Here is a 19652-nt window from a genome sequence, read left to right as displayed (position 1 = left end):
AGGCTGAGAAAGCCATGGTGAGCAAGCCAGTAATCAGCACACACATACACACACACACACACACACACACACACACACACACACACACAGACACACCCATGGCCTCTTCAGCAGCACCTGTCTCCAGGTTCCTGTCCTCATTGAGTTCCTGCTCTGGCTTCCTTCAATGATGAACTACAATGTAAAAGTATAAATCAAATAAACTCTTTCCTCCCCAGCTTGCTTTTTGGCCTTGGTGTTTCCTTGCAGTAATAGTAACCCTAATTAAGACAAATATATACATTTTAAAATCATACAGGAAAGCGTCATCAAGATAAGACATGAGGAAGCATTTGAAAGTTGCATTGAATAAGAGGAGCACAAAGGATTGTTGTACGTAGGGAGCATAACGGAGGGGAATGTAAACACGCACCTAGGGAGGCCGATGTGGGCATGGCGAGAAGTTATGAGGAAGTACTGGCGAAAAAGAAAACCACTGTCTGGCAAGAGTATCGGATACACGGAGCTATGCGAAACTGCCTTTCACCCTGAAGACTTTGCACTGACTTATGAATGTTCTGAATGCTTCGTAAAGGAGTTTGGACTTGATTCAACTGGGAAAGTGTCAGTCATAGTCCAGAGGAGGACTGACTTCTTATGTCTGTGGTCTTAGATCATGGAAGGAAGGCAGGAACGACTCCAGTGAGGAGCGGTGAGGGACCAACTCAGTTTGGGGACAAACTCATTCATAAGACTGTAAATCTTTTGTCACAGACATATGGAGTTTTAGAGTTGGAGGAGCCTTGGAATACACTGGACTCACTCTTCTGAGAAGGAAATGGGCATTTGGAGGCCATGTCCAAGTGAATTGGCTAATAGTAACTGACCCAGAACCTTAGTCCAGATGCCCTGGCTCCAGGATAACTCCTTATTCTAATTCATAGTCCTTCCTTATGAAGCGACTAATAAGACAGCAGCAACATTTTAAGAAGGTTCCCTGCACAGCCTAAAAAGGTTGAAGTAAAGGAGAAAAGCCCTGGGGGGACGGGGTGAGGGTGACTGCCCCAGTAACAGTGGCCTACACAATGAAGCCACCGTGGAAGCAGAGGCAGCTTATAGACTCAGAAGCGATACAGTACAGCCACTCGCTGGTGTAGCTCAGGCTCAGTTCTTCCACAGCGTGGTGTTACCAGGTAACTGAGCACAGCTCCGGGATAACACCGTCTCTGTTCCTCCCATACCATCTCAGTGAAGCCCTTGATGCACAGGCCACTGCCCCTCACGTCACAGATCAGGCTAATCCATTGCTGCTTCATCCAACTTCTCCATCTTCATCTGACTTCTCAGTGATTGTGACATTGATAAATATGCCACAATTGGAGAAGTTGAATGTCTGCCAAATTTTTGCTTGATTTCCCTCTGAATGGGAGTGTTAATTATAACCTTATAGGACAGAAGGTGTCTTGCACCAAATTATATGGGGTTTCTTTCTGTTGTTGTTTCGCTTTTTCTCCTAAAAAAAGAAAAGAAAAAAGAAAGGAAGAGAAGTGACATTTTAACAGCTGACTCAGAATCCAGGGCTAAGGCTGCAAATGTGTAGCTAGAGAGTCAAGTTAATGAATATATGAATGACAATATATAGGATATTGACATGGTTCATACTCGGGATGAGTATGCATGGCAGACAAAGTTAAAGATTCTGACCTCTACTATACACACACTTTCTCCCAATTATTCAATCAACTACTAATCTAGAAACTGCTGCGAAGGGATTTTACAGATGTAATTAAGGTCCCAAATCAATTGACATTAAAGCAAAGAGATCATATAGATGGTCCTGTGTTAACCACTTGACCCTTTTAAAGCAGTCTGTTTTCATTATCTGACTACAGAAAAGGAAGTTAAGAGATTGGGCAACATAAAAGGCTCCCTAGAGACTGCACCCTTACAAAAGCTGGGCAGCGTGTTGAAGATGAAACGGGCCTATGGGAATATATGAAGTCCTGAGCAAATGTGTATTATTGACACAAGCATGACCATGTCAAGGACCCCAATGTCTCAGACCCATAGGAATAGCAAGGCTTTCCTTGGATCAGGCTTGGAAGAAGGGCAAAGCCTTATCCTGGTCTGAGCTCAAATGTTGACCAACATTGACCTTTAGAGCAGTGAGTTCAGAAAGTATCAACTATGGTTTCCTTGTCCAAGACATTGGCATTGTAGGCAGAAATTGTCATCCTCAGCTTCTTTCTCCGGGGTGAGTGCATCCTGAGATTGCTCCCCAGCAGAGACTTCCCACCAAAATTAGGTAACCCACCTCTTCCTGGTTCATGCTGTGTGTACTAAACTGAGTTTCCTGACTAGGGTGGGGCCTTATCAACCATAGTGCATAACCTACCCGACCCCAGCTGTCCTGGATGTGTCTATGGTTTCTTCATTCCCAGCTGCTCCAGACAGGTCAATTCCCTAAGCTCTGCAGGTTGTAGTGCTGCAGAACTGTGAGCTGAATGACTCCGTAGCAAGTGCAAAGCTCTGGGCCAGTGTTCACCTTGCATCCATACAGTTTCCAGTGATACATTATGAAGCCGGATAAGAGAAAGGATGCTGGCATTGAAATAAGTTCCACACACCTCAATCTGCTGCAGAAATCCTCTCTTGGGTGAGCATCACCAGTCTGGCAGGTTTTCTCTTTTCTCTTTATATTAAATTCTGGCTCTTTTTACTCATCAATTTCATAAAACTTTCATTCATTCATCCGTTCATTCCTTCATTCATTCGTACCCAAATATACATGTGGAGGTCAGAGGACAACATGCAAGGAGACATTTTTTCTCCTTTTACCACATGGGTCCCAAGTATTGTCCTCAAGTCATCAGACTTGATGGCAAGTGCCTTAACCTGATATGCCATCTCCACTCACACACACACACACACACACACACACACACACACACACACACACACACCAGTTTATCTTCTTAAATACTAACAGTTGGTTTGCTTTATATAAATCTCAACCTTGACTATTGCCAAAATTATCTTGGAAATTCAATGTAAAATTATTCTTGTGGTTGATACAAAATGTATAAATGCAGTGATTTGGGCAGAGAAGGTCTCACTTGAGAAGGAAAAGCATAAAAATGCTCTTTCTGTGACTTTGTTATTGTACTTCCAGAAATGATATTCTTTTAATATATTTTGGACATAAGAATTATTTCTATTTTATGATGGGGGACTATTCTTTTGGTTTGTCCCTGTACCTTCCATTTATTCCATCTGTTTTACTTTGAAAAAATAAAGTGCAATGGCTCATCCGGTAAGCCTGCCTCACAGTTCAGATACCCAGAACCCACGGGGAAAGCCAGGCACTACACATGCTTTTGTAACTGCAGCACTGAGGGAGCAGAGATGGGAATGGGATGGAGATCAAATGATCCCTGAAGCTCTTTGGCCAGTCAGCCTAGGTAAGCCAACAAGCTTCAGATTCAGTGTCTCAAAAATTAAAAGTGGCTAGGCGGTGGTGGCGCACGCCTTTAATTCCAGCACTGGGGAGGCAGAGGCAGGTGGATCTATGTGAGTTTGAGGCCAGCCTGGGCTACAGAATGAGTTCCAGGAAAGGCGCAAAGCTACACAGAGAAACCCTGTCTCAAAAAAAAAAAAAAAAAAGTGAAAAGCAATTGAGGAAAAATATCCTTTGTCAGTCTCAATCCTCTGCATGTGTAAAGACACTAAAAGCATACATACCATACACACACATAAATGAATGAATGAATGAATGAATGAATGAATGAGTGAGTGAATATGAAACTGAAGAACTATTTTGATGTGTTACTTTTGCATAGACAAAGGCAAGCCTAAGTTGAATTATAGTGTATGTGTGTAGAGAGCTCACACAGTGTGTGCCGAACTTCTAAAGCTCTATTGTCCACTTTCATTGTGTTCTTAATTTGTTCTGTGAGTCTAGGAAGACAAACATGATGGCAATGGCTTTCACTTTTTTTAAGATTTATTTATTTTATGTATGTGAGTGTTGGCGTGTGTGTGTGTGTGTGTGTGTGTGTGTGTGTGTGTGTGTGTGTTTATAACACGCATTCAGTGCCCCTGTAGGCCACACGAGGGACTTAGATCCCATGGAACTGAACTTGCAAACAATTGTGAATTGCCCCGTGGGTATTAGGAACGGAACCTGGGTCCACTGCAGGAACAGTGACTGCTGTTTGCCATGCAGCCGTCTCTCTAGTCTGCAGTTCGTGTTTTGCTTTGCTGTTTTTCAGTAGTGCACAGGCTACACATTACCCAGTGAGCTGGTTTCTCCACAATGGTCATTCCCCCTCATTTAAATGCATCTACTTCTTTGTAGCAAGTTTGCTCACATTAATTATTTTTAGCAAGTTAAATAAGTTTTCCTATCAGTACTCATTAGACCTAAATGGTAAAATGATCATCTAGAAAATGGCCAACTCTTCAAAAATCAGTGCTCTAATTCGTCTTTACTGAATTCAATTAACAGACTATGAATACTAGAGTCAACGGTTCAAGGACACAATTCCATTTATTTTTATTTTTATCATAGTATATTTATTGAAGGAAAAGTAGATTTTGAATAAACATGCACTAATGATTCACTTTTTTTCTTTCAACAATTTTGAAAAAATTTCAGACCTACAGAAAATTTGCAAGAACTGTGCGTACTAAGCCACAGGTCTTACCCTGGACTGGCCAGTCCCTAACATTTGGTCACATTTGTATGTTCATGATCTCTCCCTCATCGCCTGCTGCCTGCACGTACTCATATATGCAATGTGCACACACATACTTCCTGATCTCTGCACACCTCTGTATGTTTGTACAATACCCATGTACAGTTATATACATATATGGTACTAAGTCACAGGGAAATCAGTGAGCTGTACAATCATAAGTTTATTCATAAGACTACTTCTTACCCAGTGACACCAGTAAAATCACATTTTTGTCTCTAATACTTGAATACACTGACTTTCTCATGAAACTTTAACAAAGTTTATACACTATAATATTTATAAATGAAATTTTATCATCTTTGTCTCAATTATCACCCAGTTAAAACATTTTAGTATTTTCAGAATCTAATGTCAATAACTAGCCTTCCTGCTGCCGTTCCCTCTCCCCTGCCCCCCCCATGGGTAAGCATATTCTCCATTCAAGCCAAAAATCACAGGAAACAAGAATAAGATAATCCCACAGTATGCTAGGAACACCCAAATTATTTCCTGTCACCACAAGATCTTAAGATGCACATTTTCCAAAGATCTATAGGAAGCCACACTGACTGTATCTGAGGACCAGGGCCATCTCAGCCTCAGGGTTCCATAACCCCTGCTGGAACAATCCTTCCAGTTCTTCTTGGTTTTCTCCTACTGTTCTTTTAGATACCAACCTGAATATTGTGTTCTCATGTAGACCTTCCTTGTGCACTTCCTTGTATCTACAGTAATATATATATATATATAATATATATATATATATATTTACTCATCCAAATGAAGAAAAGAGTCAATGTCAGTGTTGATTGTCTTAATGTCATTGCTAAATTACTAGCCCTCCAAAGATGCAAATCACTTCTATTAAAAATGTAAACTTTGGGCTACTGAGATGGCTCAGCAGGTAAAATGTTTGTTGTCAAGCCGAAAGACCTGACGTTATTCCCTGGGACCCTATTGGTGGAAAGAGAAAACCAAATCGACTCCATATTTTGTCCTATGACCTCCATACATACACCATGGGACTTGAGCACCTGCACACACACGTATGCACAGAGAAAACATCACATAGCCAACCACATCAAGCAGTGATTCTCTTTGCACATCTCATGCTCCCTAAAATTCAGTGATGGCAATTTTTCCAATGACAGGCAATTTAAAAGTGAGGAAAGTAGCTCTGCTTGCCTGTTCAACATATTTTCAGGTTACTGGTGTGTGTGTGTGTGTGTGTGTGTGTGTGTGTGTGTGTTCGCTATATTTAGGTTTTTAAGACAAGGTCATGCTGCACAGCTCAGGCTACCTGGAACCCATTACATAGGTCAGACTGGCCTTAAACTGGTAATTCTCCTGCCTCAGTCTCTCAAGTGCTGGGATTCCATGCTTGGCTAACAATCATAATTACCCCTCCACCCAAACACACACAAAGAGAAATACATTTTTTACTTTTTGTACCACATGCAACTTCAGTACTTTATGTTCTCAAATTTACTGTGCTAAACACTTCTGCAAGCAAATGCTTAGTATATGCATTTTACAGACAAAGGGGAATGAAGACTGAGCAGAATTAATACAACTTCTTCAAGTTTAAACAACTAAAAGGAGTGAGGGCTGTCATTCAAAGCCTGCAATCTGGTTGCACAGTCTGACTTCACAGCATCCTGAACTTTGTGCCTCTCGGCCATGAGAACTAGAGTCACCTGGTTATCTTCAGTTCATCAAAATTCATCTTCTGATTCTTGAAACAGCAAAAGAATTCTGAAGTTGTTGAAAGGTCTGCCTGATAAAGAAACCCACACAATAGGGGAAAAAAAAACAACCTTAAGTTAAAAACCAGGCACCCGGAGTGATTGTTCAGTCAGTAAAGTCCCTGGCACGGAAGCATAAGGATCTTAGTTTGGATGCCTAGAACCCATATAAAAGCTAGGTGTGTGGTGGTGGTGACACTAATAGACAGATACTCAGAGATAGCTGTCCATTTAGTCTAGCCAGTTGCTGAGCTCTGAGCTCAACGAAATACTCTGCCTTAAAAAAAAAAAAAAATTACATGGGGAGAGCAATTAAGGAATTCATCCAATGTTAACTTCCAAACCTGGCCCCCACATGTATACAGGCACACATGTATACACACACACACACACACACACACACACACACACACATCACTTTATTCATTCTGTTTACTACACAGCAGTGAGAAATAGCAGGACAAGCTGGTGATATGTTCAGATCTGGTCTGGATAGAATGTTCCGTGTCTGGCTGTAGCATTCTTGGGCCAGGGTTGTTTCCTGCATACCGGGGATTAGAGAGTCACACACAGAGACTGCCACCCAGTGCTTGAGGAAGACCTCTCCTGCTCCCTTTCTCTCCTCTTTCAAATGGCAATAAGTCACATTAGACGACACAGTTTCAAAAGCACGAATGTACTTCTTGAGTAGTGACACACTTAAGGCAGACATACAGTAATCCCCAGAAACATACCGCCTGGAGTGTCTTATTGCTTAACTAGAGCTGGCACTGGGCCACTTCTTCTCAGCCTTGAAACAGTGCAAGAGACATGGAAAGAGCCACTGCCATAAGAGGTGTTATTTCAGGAAGATAGAAGATGGTGGCACCATGCCAGTCTGCAGAAAACAAAGCCAAGTGCCCCAGCTACTGCAGCAAAAGTCAAAACACACAGTGTTATTGCAGTCAGAGATTTGTCCACCACTGTGCCCATAGCTTGGGTTTAAGCATGATCTCTATTATCATAAAAATTGTTTAATCCACACTCACAAGGCTATAGGCCATGAAATTATCCATTTATTTGCAAGATATCACCAAAAAAGTACATTGCAAGAATCTAGAAGCTGTATGCTGAAGAATTTCATATCAAAATCACATACTAGTCATTTATAACAATAAATGTAACCACCCTGAAACATTCATTGAACAATGGTAGAAGTAATTAATAGGATTAAGCAAATACAGTTTTTTTTTAACCTTAATCAGCTTATTGTCTTTTCTATGGAGGAGGAGAAGACACTCCTCTGTAACTTAATTGTGACATATGCTTGGAGAACTCCATAATCATGCAATGTTATCATTATATGGCCATCATACAGAGTACTTAAAAATTAGATGGGGTCTTTTCCCAATTTCCAGAAATGGGAATTTTTTAATTAACTAACATTAGTCAAATATGCAAACATGTCATATTATGAGCAAATGACAAGAGGGAGGAGAAAGTGAAACTAGAAAAGATCTCACGCCTGATTGAGCCTTGAGTCTCTTAAAAAACAACTTCCCAAAGTGTGACAGGGAAGGTCAGCCCCTGGAAGAGCTGCAGCACTTCAGCTGTGTGAAGACCTGGAGAGCACCTTGACCTTTCTCCAAAATACATTTCACCAGGCAGTGCCATCTCTAGTCAACAGGCCCAATGACATCTCCAATAGGACCAGCCCGAGTGATGCCATCTCCAATGATTGGTCCTAAGTGGTGGCATCCTTAATGGTAAGTCCTATGAGTTGTCACTCCAATGCTGGGCACAGGTATTTTTGCCTTGAATGGTAGAGTCCAGGCAATTGTCATCTCCAATGGTAGGGCACAGCTAATGGTATCTTTAATGGTAGCAATTAAAAGAATTTTAATTATTCATCAAAATTAAAAAAGAATTTAAAGTCAACTTCCTTTTAACAAAATCCCAAATAGTCCATAACAAAATAGCTAGGACACAGATTTTAAAATCAAAATACTTTGCCTTCTCAGGTAGACTCTGGAAGCTACAAAGAAATCCAAGAGATTCCAAGAAACATAAGCCATTCCAAGAAACATGTCAAGCTGTTTATTATTTTAGAAGGATCCTGACACTTTTCAAAATGCTAAGAAATATGGTGGAACACTTCAAAGATAGACTCACCCAGCAAGAATGGCTTTGAAATTTCTGCTTTCTGTAAACTGCTATCTTAAAGATTTCTTTGATAAGAACTCCCAGAATCCAGAGGCAGTACACTGTTATCACTCTCAGAGGATTCGGGAAAATGTTTCAATCCAAGAATTACTTCATGCTATCTTTTCTCTCAGTGGGAAATAAAGAAACCATACTATGCACTTTTCGGCCAGGTGAAACAGCATCATATCTAAAATTTAGAGCATGCAGATCAATTAAGAATCAACTTTGGCCAGTGGAAATGATTTTAGTAAGCTGTTACTCCTCTGTTGCTCAGGTCTCAGTTTTGGCAGGCAGCACCAGGATGGTAGGCAGCACAGCAATTAAGGTTAACTGAGCAGCTTCCCTGATTGGGCCCGCTCATTTGAGAATCTCATCTGTGCCTGCCCTGCTGGCAACACAGCATCTTCTGAATCGGGACATGCTGACTTTAGCTGATGCAGTTATGTGTGCTAAGCGCCTGGGGATTGTATTGTGGAAAACCTCCCCACTTTAGAGGTGATGAAGTTCAGTCTGTATATGAAATAAATTTTGGTCCTGATCATGTGACCCTGACAGCAGCAAGCTTACTTACAATGAAATCCATAGAAATCAAGCTCCAAAATCAGCAATCAGTATGTACAAGTGAAATGAAAGTTCTCTATATAACCACATAACCCTTGTGGATGGCTGTCCAGGGTCTTCATACAGAGGATAATGTTGTAGCTGGAAGTTGCCAAAGTGTCCCTGAGCCATCAACCTCAAGTTGGCCAGAGAATGGGAAGCTACTGGAAGTTTGATGCCAAGGAAAAGAAGCATGGAGCTGTCACATGTGTGAAAATGGATGTAATCCTCACTATATTTTCTTACTATTCTTAAAAATATAGCAATTGACTCTAGGGTTCTTCTTGGCTTTTTTATTTCATTGGAAATCTGCTCATTTGAATACCTTGTTAGATACGTAAAGTGACCACAAAGACACTGGCCTCACTCTTTCCACATCTGCAAGTTCTAAGATATGATTTAGTCTCAATGTGGTACAAATATCTGTGGTCATGTCCCCTTACTTGCCCAAGACAGAAGCACCAACCAGACAGTACCTACACTAATTAGTTTTTTTGTCTACTTTACACAAGCTGGAGTCATCTGAGAAGAGGGAACATCCCCTGAGAAAATGCCCCCATCAGAGTGTTTACAGGCAATTCTGGAGGTTGGGGTGTTTTCTTGATTAACGATTGATGTGGGATGACCCAGTTAACTTTGATTGGTGCCATGCCTGGGAAGGGGATCCTGGGCTATAAAAGAAAGCAGGATGAGTGAGCCATGAGGAACATCCAATAAGCAGTATCCCTGTGTGGCCTCTCCTACAGCTCCTATCTCTAGGTTTATAATCTGCTTGTGTTCCTGCCTTAGCTTCATTCACCAATGGACCATGATCAGGGCACGGAAACCAAATAAGCCCTTTCCTCCCCGTATTGCTTTTGGTCATGGTCCTTTTCCACAGCCATAGAAAGGATATTAGTACCTTGTGCTTTGACTCCTCCAGGTGGCCTCAAAAATGCTTATCCAGTGATCCCTGAGCCTTGGGTGCAGGAACTGTCCTGTAGATGGATAAGTTTGGATGGGCTCCACATAATCTCATATTCTCTGCATTTTGATCAGTTCTGGTTTTCTGAAATAGTCACCATCTGCTGCAAAGAGAAGTTTCTTTGATTAGGGGAAGAGAACTACATGCATCAGTGAGCACAAGGGTGAGTATTTAGACTGTAGTTAGGAATTGTGCTGGGTTAGTAGGTTTGCCGCACCTAAAGCTCGGGGATCAGTGCAGAAGAGGAAGCGAAAAGGTGGTAAGCCAGAAGAACAGGAAGTTTGCAGTGAGACTGTGTCCAATAGAAGTGTCAGACGCCTTTAATCCCAGCACTCGGGAGGCAGAGACAGGCGGATCTCTGTGAGTTCGAGACCAACCTGGTCTGCAAAGTGAGTTCCAGGACAGGCTCCAAAGCTACAGAGAAACCCTATCTTGAAAAAACAAAAAACAATAACTAAATAAATAAATAAATAAATAAATAAAAAGTGTCAGAGAAGCTATACCCATGAAGTCTCATCAACATGGCTTTCTAAACAAAACCTGAACAATAATGGTACCAATGGGCATAACAGCATGGATGGGGAAAAGCTCAAGGGCCTCAACCCCAGACAAAGAACTCCAGTTAAATGGGGAGGGCTGAAAGAAAAAGAAATGATCTTCCCCAGAGAAGAGCCCCTAACTGGTTACTCTCGATTCAAAGGCGCCATACGCTGGGCAGTAGTGGAACAAGCCTTTAATCCCAGCACTTGGGAGGCAGAAACAGGTGAATCTCAGTGAGTTCAAGGCTAGCCTGGTTTGCAGAGTGAGATCCAGGACAATCAGGGCTGTTACACAGAGAAACCCTGTCTCAAAAAAAAAAAAAAAAAAAAAAAAAAAAAAAAAAAAAAATGTTGTCATTCGCCCAGCCCTCCTAAGCAGTGGTAGTGAACACCTTTAATCCCAGTGAGAGTTCCAGAACAGACAGGGCTGTTACATAGAGAAACCCTGTCTTGAAAAACATAACAAAAAAGAAAAAAGTCCCTTTTCCCAAAATGACACCAGCTTGTGTCAAGTTAACATAAAAACTAGCTAGCACGTGGGGCATACATAGCACTGCCCAGGCATATAATTCTACAGGTCAAGGTAACCTTTTCTTGGTCCTTGTTAACTCAACAAGAAATGTATTCATACCTAATGTTCCAACCCAAACTATAGTACCTTACAACAATCGTTACCTCCCACCCTACTGGCAAGGCCAGGGAATGTTCTGCACGTAAAATAAGAATTCTTAAAATATGACTATGAATGTCAAAGAGAAAGGGGTAGCAATGCGTGAAACCTTTTAGCAATGAAAGGAAGAGGTAAGGAAAAAGAAAGAGGGCTGGAGAGATGGCCCAGTGGTTAAGAACACTGCCTGCTCTTCCAGAGGTCCTGAGTTCAACTTCCAGCAACCACATGGTGGCTTACAACCATCTATAGTGGGATCTGATGCCCTCTTCTGGCATAAAGTTGTACATGCAAATAAAGCACTCATATACATAAATAAATAATAAAAATCTTAAAAAGAAAGAAAGAATACGTGTCAGGGACATAGGAATGGAGTCTATAAAAATATTAATGAGGGAATCTGGCAGAGGATGGGCTTCCCAGATCCAAGTAAACCTTAAAGCATTGTGTTATGTAGTTTAACTCCAAGTTCAGACTTGACTGTTCACAGTGATGACTTTTAGAAACACACAGACCTCCACAGACACTTCTGCCTTCTTTAAATAATGTGTGCTCCTCTGTCATAAGGCACTGGGGAAACAGTTGACAAGGGTCTTGGCAGTATTGAAGTGGCCTCATACAAACCATCTCTGGATAGAGAGAAGCAGAGAGCAGGTGATATCATGGGCCAAGGTACTTCTTGATATCTGCCCAGAAGGGCTACTCTTGGATTTATGTACCAAGACATCAAGTGATCACTAATGTTCCAGGGAAATATCTCCAAAGCTTGGATTTTACTGGATCCTATCAAGTGAGGGAGAAGAAACAGATGTATCTTCCCAACTGGGAAAAAAGAGAGGGTTGTAAGTCAGAAAGAAACTATGTATGATGCATATGTGTCTGATTATACTTTGAGGCTTTTCCTTTGTGCATATATCTAGAATATGCAGTTTACTTCAATGTTTATGAATTGTGGACATTCTATCAGCTTGGGGGAAAAAATGACTGTTCCTATAAATGTCATGGTGGAATGGAATTATAACATGTTTGTTTAGCTGACTAGCCGTTTATCTCTATTCCTTATCCTGATACTGACTGGGGAATCATCCCTCTGTCTCCTCTCTGTCCCAACCCTGGAGTCAAGAAAGACTCTGAGCAATGAGTATATATATATATATGTCTTCCTCTCTTTCTTTCTTGTTTGTTTCCTCTCTTTGGATGATTTTAAAAAACATTATTTCGTTTATAACTGCCTTGTATTTTGAGAGCATTTTAAAGCCATCATTTCTTATGTTCTGGTATCCATTCAGAGTCATTAACTTCTTGAATGGAAGTTTAGCCTTTCAATTCAGAGTCAGCGGCAGTCAACAATAGGAAACACTAATATTCTTCCCTCATCTCTGACCCTGAGGAGTGCAGTAGTCTTTGTATTTAAGACTGCAGGGGAACTATGTGAACCTACTTTTCCTCTTTACCGCTGTTGTGTGTAGGGAACATCCTTCCAGTGTATTCATTTTGAAACACAGTCTACCAGCTCAGAGGCGGCCATGTGTCATTCAAGAAACTAACATTTTTAAACCTCTAGCTATAATCCTAGAAGCCTAATCCCCTTTCATCCCTATGAATTCCACAAACCAAATATACATAGAAAAGTTTCTTTTGTCTTTCTTCCCCTCTCCCAGCCTTCCTTTATTCCTTTTCTTTTTCCTTCCTTCTATTCTCCTTCTTTCTTTCCTCCCTTCCTCTTTATTTTTATGAAGATTTTTTTAAACAATTTAAATTCTTGTACAGACATGTTGCTCTAGGAACCACATGACTTGATAGACCTGATTTATCTCCTAATATGTAACGCTGTTTTAATTATAGAAACAGACATTTTCTATCATCATTATGACTGGATAGTATGTGCATTGTCTTTTGATTGACAGAAGTTACTGAATTACTTATATATCTTCTTACCTTGCCAGATTTATCCAACATCCAAAAAGTCAACCACTATTATTTAATTGGACATTAATGAGAAATAAGGTGAATACACATAGCCATAAAATTAATCTGGCATTTCTAACCTTAGCTTTCTTAAATGGTTTAGGCAATTTTGTTTAAACAATCATATGTCTGCATATGCTCTGTTCTACATTACTATTTCATAATAAAATAAGTATGGGTTTTTTCTTCCAGAATAGCCATAAATTAAAGTGGTTTTCTCTTTAAAAGTTGGTGGAAAAATAATCTTAGCATCCTGATGTAGCTTTCTTTTTTTCTTCCTCTCACTTTTGAAAGACTGCCTGTCTTTGTTTCTGCTGTAAACCACAGCTTCTCTGAGCTTCTCCACCCACACCATCAGCATCTGAAATGCTTCCTTCATCCCACAAAACACAAACAAAATGTGTTCAGATGACTGTTCCTGCCTTTCCACAGTCATCTCCAGTTGAAATAACAAAAAGAGAGAGGTTTAGATACATACATCTTAAAAGGAAGGAAGAAAGGAAAAAAGGAAGGGAAGAAAGAAGGGAAAGAGAGAAGAAAAGACTCTCTTTTTATTCTAAGAGCCACTTTTTTCTCAATTGACAAAAATTTAGAAAACCTTCTACTGATTTTAGAAACTTTTGAGAAATTTCTGCGAGGTTTTCTGTCATACCACAGGTTTGCAGAACTAAGCCAACCGCTGAGTGGTTAAGGCGATGGCATGACTGTGCTTCAGGCTCTGTTCCAGTACAGCTTTTGGTTGATTTTACGACTCACTCAAGGCACAGAAATCATTCATTAGACTATTTCGACTTGTAATACCTTTTGAAGATCAAACCCAAGGCCAAATTCATGCTAGGCAGTTGCTGTACCACTGAGCCCCACCCCCACCCCTGATGCTATTCTTTATGGAATGATTCTTAATGTGAGACACATGCCCTTACTTAAAAATATACCAAGATTAACAACCTGCCAAAGACAAACACAGATCCCTTGTGCAAAAGTTGTGAAGAATGCTGATGCAGTCACAGAACAACATTAAAACCCAAACTCAGGGTTTGCACTGCCCATGCACTGCCCATGCTGCCGTGCAGGCTGGATACGGGGAAAGAAACCTTGATGGGCCATAGGCCAGCTAGTTCCCAGTCCTGTACTGGAACCATATCCCCTACCACTTCTGCCCAGAGATGGGCAGCCTCAAACACCTGGGAGTCATTGTTTCTGTTTCTATGTAACGAACAAATACACGTCTTCAAAGATCACTCTAGAAGGAAACTAAGGACTTTTATTTTTGTTTCCATTTGTACTTACTAAATATAACATGATTATTTATTCTTTGAGAACCTCATATGTGCAAACAACGTATTACTCTCTTCTTTTTAAAATTTCTTGAGGTCCTTGCTTCCGGACCTAACTCCTTCTTGATGCTCTTCCAAGGTAGAATACCAGTCTCCCAGGTGAACATGGGGCAGGGGCTAGGGAGTCCTTCTGATCTTCCACTGGTGAACTCTCAGGTTCCATGAACTGATGTGGGTGAAACCCTGGGCTAGGCTTAGAAAAATCAGGCAGGATTCAAACAATAGCTTCCTAGTTTACCTACGAACTTCTCTGCCCTGTTTATTTACCAGTGAGTCAGGCGAAGTCCTAGGTAAGCACTTTAACTGCTGACAGGCAACACCTTCCTGAAGAAGGTGGCCCCCAAAAGAAAAGCATAGGAGGCTGTCTCTAAGGCGAATGCTGCCATCTAGAGAGACAATTGGAACAAAACAAATCTATAGCTAAGGAGGAATATGAGAGCTCTCCAAGGAGGCATCATCCCTCACAGGAAATCATCATTTCCTTAAAGGTGGCATCAAGGATCCCATGGTAGGAAGGAAAGTTTATTTCATAATAATTATAGAGAATGGGACCTTCCGAGATCTTTTAATGTTAAATAGGAAACGAAAGATGATTTTCTTGAGGTTTTATAAAATAACTGCTCCACAGCTGATTATTTTACCTAAAAAGCAAAAAAGATACAATGTTGTTTCTAATGTCTCTTAAAAGCCATAAGAAAGCTGAGTTATCTGTAGGTATCAGTCCACTTACCTCATTTGAAATACAGTACAAAGGCATCCTGCTTTCTCCTTAGTGGCTTTAAATGAGAATGAATTGCAAAGCACAAGAAAAACACAAAAGACCCACTGAGGATCCTTCAAACTGCAAGGCAAAGCCAGGTTGTCCCCACAGATTACACACACAGCCATTTAAACAAGCGGGAATTTAAAATAGATAGTACTTGCTGAGATGAAAATGCCCAAGCTACATAGCTCCCAAACAATCCCTGTGACTGTGATTGTCTCGATTCCTGAATTCTTATCTAAGAGAAATTCTAAAGCATTTCAGGTTCAAGCAGTACAAACTCAAGAATACAGAGATCCCTACTTGAGCTACTCAGAACTTCTATCTCTGACAGTTTTGAAATTTACTATCATATTGTGATTCCAAATGATTCAGAACAGTAGATTTATATGGTATATATTTTGACAATATATGTATATGTACACATATAAGTATATTATCTTTATATTTTAAAAATCACAAAATAGCCGGGCGGTGGTGGTGCACGCCTTTAATCCCAGCACTCGGGAGGCAGAGCCAGGCAGATCTCTGCGAGTTCGAGGCCAGCCTGGGCTACCAAGTGAGATCCAGGAAAGGCGCAAAGCTACACAGAGAAACCCTGTCTCGAAAAAACAAAAAAAAAAAAAAAATCACAAAACAATGCTCAAATTGAGATCTGTCATTTAACTTTATCAAAAGGGCCAATCATGTCTGCTCAGCAGTGATAATTTTGAGTAAGGTTATAAGCATTACTCACTCATGCAGAAAGTACTTATCTGCTACAATCCAGATTTGGCTGTATGTGGTGGGGAGGCAGCAGTGAGCAAATACAGGAGCATAGCTCAGTGAAAGCCACATCAGACCCAAGGGCAGTAAGTGAGTCCCAACTTCAAGAATATTGCCCAGGGCTACTGCTTACAAGTGGGATAGCTCACGTCACAATGTCTAGCCTCCTATATGGCTACCCTTTCTTGCTACGATCAAAGTTTTAAGAAATGACTTGATCTCCAATGATTTTTGAAGCCATAAAAGATGAGGATATTAATGTGGCTCTTAGAGTCTCTGTTGTAATTTACTGAAAGCACTTAAATGTCTCATAGACACCATCACTAGTACTTAGGGATGGCCAAGATGAAATCATAATCACACCCTAATGGTGTGATGAAAGGGTGTGAAGAGAAAAAAGAAGGGAGAGAGGAACTGGAAGAAGGAATAACGAGTTTAACAGAGAGCTGGAAAACTTGAACCCTTGTGTAGTGCTGGAAGGGATAGAAAATGATGAAGCCACCACGGGAAACAGCTTGACATCATCTACTTGAAAAGTTAATTACAGAGAATTATCATTTTATACAAGGATGGCACTTGTAAGTATGTATCTAAATAAAATCAAGTGGACACTCAACATACATCTTTGACTCAACAAAAACTCTTAAAACAATAGCTCAAGGTGAACACAGCTCAAATGTCCATCAACAAAAGAATGAGGCACACACCTGTAGTGTATTAGCCTCAGAAATGAATGACACTCTGATACTTGCCACAATATGTTGAAACTTGAAAACTTGGTGCCAGGTGAAATAAGCCAGACACAAAAATGTTAAATATCTTATAATTCTGCTTACACACAGCATGGAGATTGGGTTCATTGAATTGGAAGGTTGAATAAAAGTTTAGAGTCTAAGGGTTATAGGGAATGGGAAAGTGACTGCTCAGTGGTCATAGAGTTTCTATGTGGGGTAATGAAAAGGTTTACCTAAAGGCAGAGGTCATAAAGCAATCTGAATGTACTTAGTAGCACTGAATGGTATACTGGAAATAATACATTACATGTTATATATAGTGGTAGAGCACTTGTCTAGCATGTGTGAAGCACTAGGCTCAATCTCCATCATACAGACACATAGATACACACACACACACACACACACACACACACACACACACACACACACACGGCCCTCTACATGTCTTTTTTTTTTTTTTGGCTGCGGAGATAGCTCAGAGAGCAAATCACTTGCCATGCAAGCGTGAAGACTTGTGTTGATATCTCCAGAATCCGTGTAAAGCTGGACCATGTGGGTGCATCTGTAACACCAGCCCTCCCACAGTGAGATGGGAGGTGAGGGAAACCCCAGAAGTTCACAGGTCAGGTAGTCTGGCTTACACAGCAGCAAATAGCACACAGACATCTTTCAAACAAGAAGGAAGGTGCAGATGGACACCCACGGTTGTCCTCTGACCTCTGACACACACACGCCATGGCAGAAACATGTACACACACACACACACACTCGCACATGTGCATGTGAAGAGCATAGCCACACAAGCACGCACAACAAAAAGATGAAAAAGGTCTTTCCAAGTCATGATACAGTACTTTGACTCCTAAGAACACTGGGGACCAGAAAGTGCAGGGGAAGGAGACACGGGGGTAAATGAAGACAGCGAAGTGCCCACCTGTGCACTCTAAGAACTACACACAGGTGTCTTCCTACTGCATTATTTAAGAAAGTGTACCCTCCAAAAAGCATCAGAGAATCCATTTCTTCACTGTAATTTATCACTCATGGACATCAGAAGCACACACATAAACTACACACACATATCGTTGGCAGAATAAACAACTAGATCAAATAGAATGTGTCTGGGGTTATGGATTATATTTAGATAATATTCTCTGAGCTGTGTATTTGAAGACTGTTTAATGAGTTTATTTTCTTTAAAAAAAAAATCACTGTATGGAAAAGTCTAAAAATGATACTATCCTAATCAGAATTTCATACCCTTAATTATCTCATCTTAGGAATTTAACACCAAGATCCATGTGTATTAAGCATTTCTTTTATCTAAGTAATTCTGTATTAGACAAAATGTAAAAATGTGAGGCCAAAAGCATTATTTCTATCAAACTAACTATATAGTACATAAATTATGAAGTATTCCTGTCAGAAACTTTAAAAATGGTTCGTCCACACGGTTCTCAATACAAGTCTCTTCCTTGGACTGCAAAGATGTCTCTGTGGTTAAGAGCACTAACTGCTTGGTCCACGGCACGGATATGGTGGCTCAGGACTACTGCAACTCCAGTTCCATGGGACCTGACCCCCTCTTCCGTCATCCTCAGATTCTGCATACATGTGGCACACAGACACGTACATAGGGAAAGCACCCATATGCAAAAAATAGAAAGAGCTTTTCAAAAATCTCTTTCTATGCAGTACTTCTATACATATTGACTTAAATCCAGAATAGAAAGCCTAAAATAAATTATTCTAGCTGAGAAAAAAAAACAATTTGAATTTCAGCTCATTGGAGAAGGACTCTGCCGTTTCCCACATATTTAAATTCACCAGGATTAATACATCATTATATGATATGTACTTATTTTTTAACTCAACTGAGAATGAAAGGAAATTATGAAAGCTGATTGATTCTCTGAGTCTGTATGTACATACGAAGCCTTTGTGGTTTGTGCGAGAATCTGTCTTAATCTTCACTTCTCGCTTTGAACAGCACTGAGGGAGAATGATCCCATAGTTGAGAAGTTCAGGAGTACTGAAGCAGAAACAATGTTGGAATAGTAACTCCTCATTCGGACCCTGGCCAGGCCATTCACAGCATGACTTTGGACACAGCCTTTTCCTTTTCCGGCCCTAGTTCCTCGTCTGTAAAATGGGAATAGCAACATGTTGCCATCACACCATCCTTCCAAAGCATCACCTAAGAACTCATAACTGTGTTTGATACAGAATAAGCAACCAATAAGTGTAGCAGAAATTTTAAACAGTCTTATTAATAATAATAAAAAAACCCTCAGGGCCAGGTATTGGGGTGAATGCAGGAAAATCAGAGAAGCAGAACAAGCCACAGCCACCTCACCTTGCCAATTCCTCAGCTGGTCCTGTTTCCTCAGACTGGAAGCTTCTGAGTCCTCATCCAGAATGAATCTCAGCTGAACTGCTGCTCAAAAGCCTAAAAGCTTAACCAGCCAAATGCTTAACCAGCCAAATGCGTCTAATTTCTGGTCTTCACGCCTTATATATCTTTCTGTTTTTGCCATCACTCCCTGGGATTAAAGGCTCACTTCTTGGGATTAAAGGCATGTGTCACCATGCCTGGTTGTTTCCAATGTGGCCTTGAACTCAGAGATCCAGAGGGATTTCTACCTCTGGAATGCTAGAATTAAAG

The sequence above is a fragment of the Peromyscus leucopus genome, chromosome 6, assembly GCF_004664715.2.
Source record: "Peromyscus leucopus breed LL Stock chromosome 6, UCI_PerLeu_2.1, whole genome shotgun sequence".
NCBI classification, from domain to species: domain Eukaryota; kingdom Metazoa; phylum Chordata; class Mammalia; order Rodentia; family Cricetidae; genus Peromyscus; species Peromyscus leucopus.
This window is presented reverse-complemented; position numbering follows the sequence as displayed.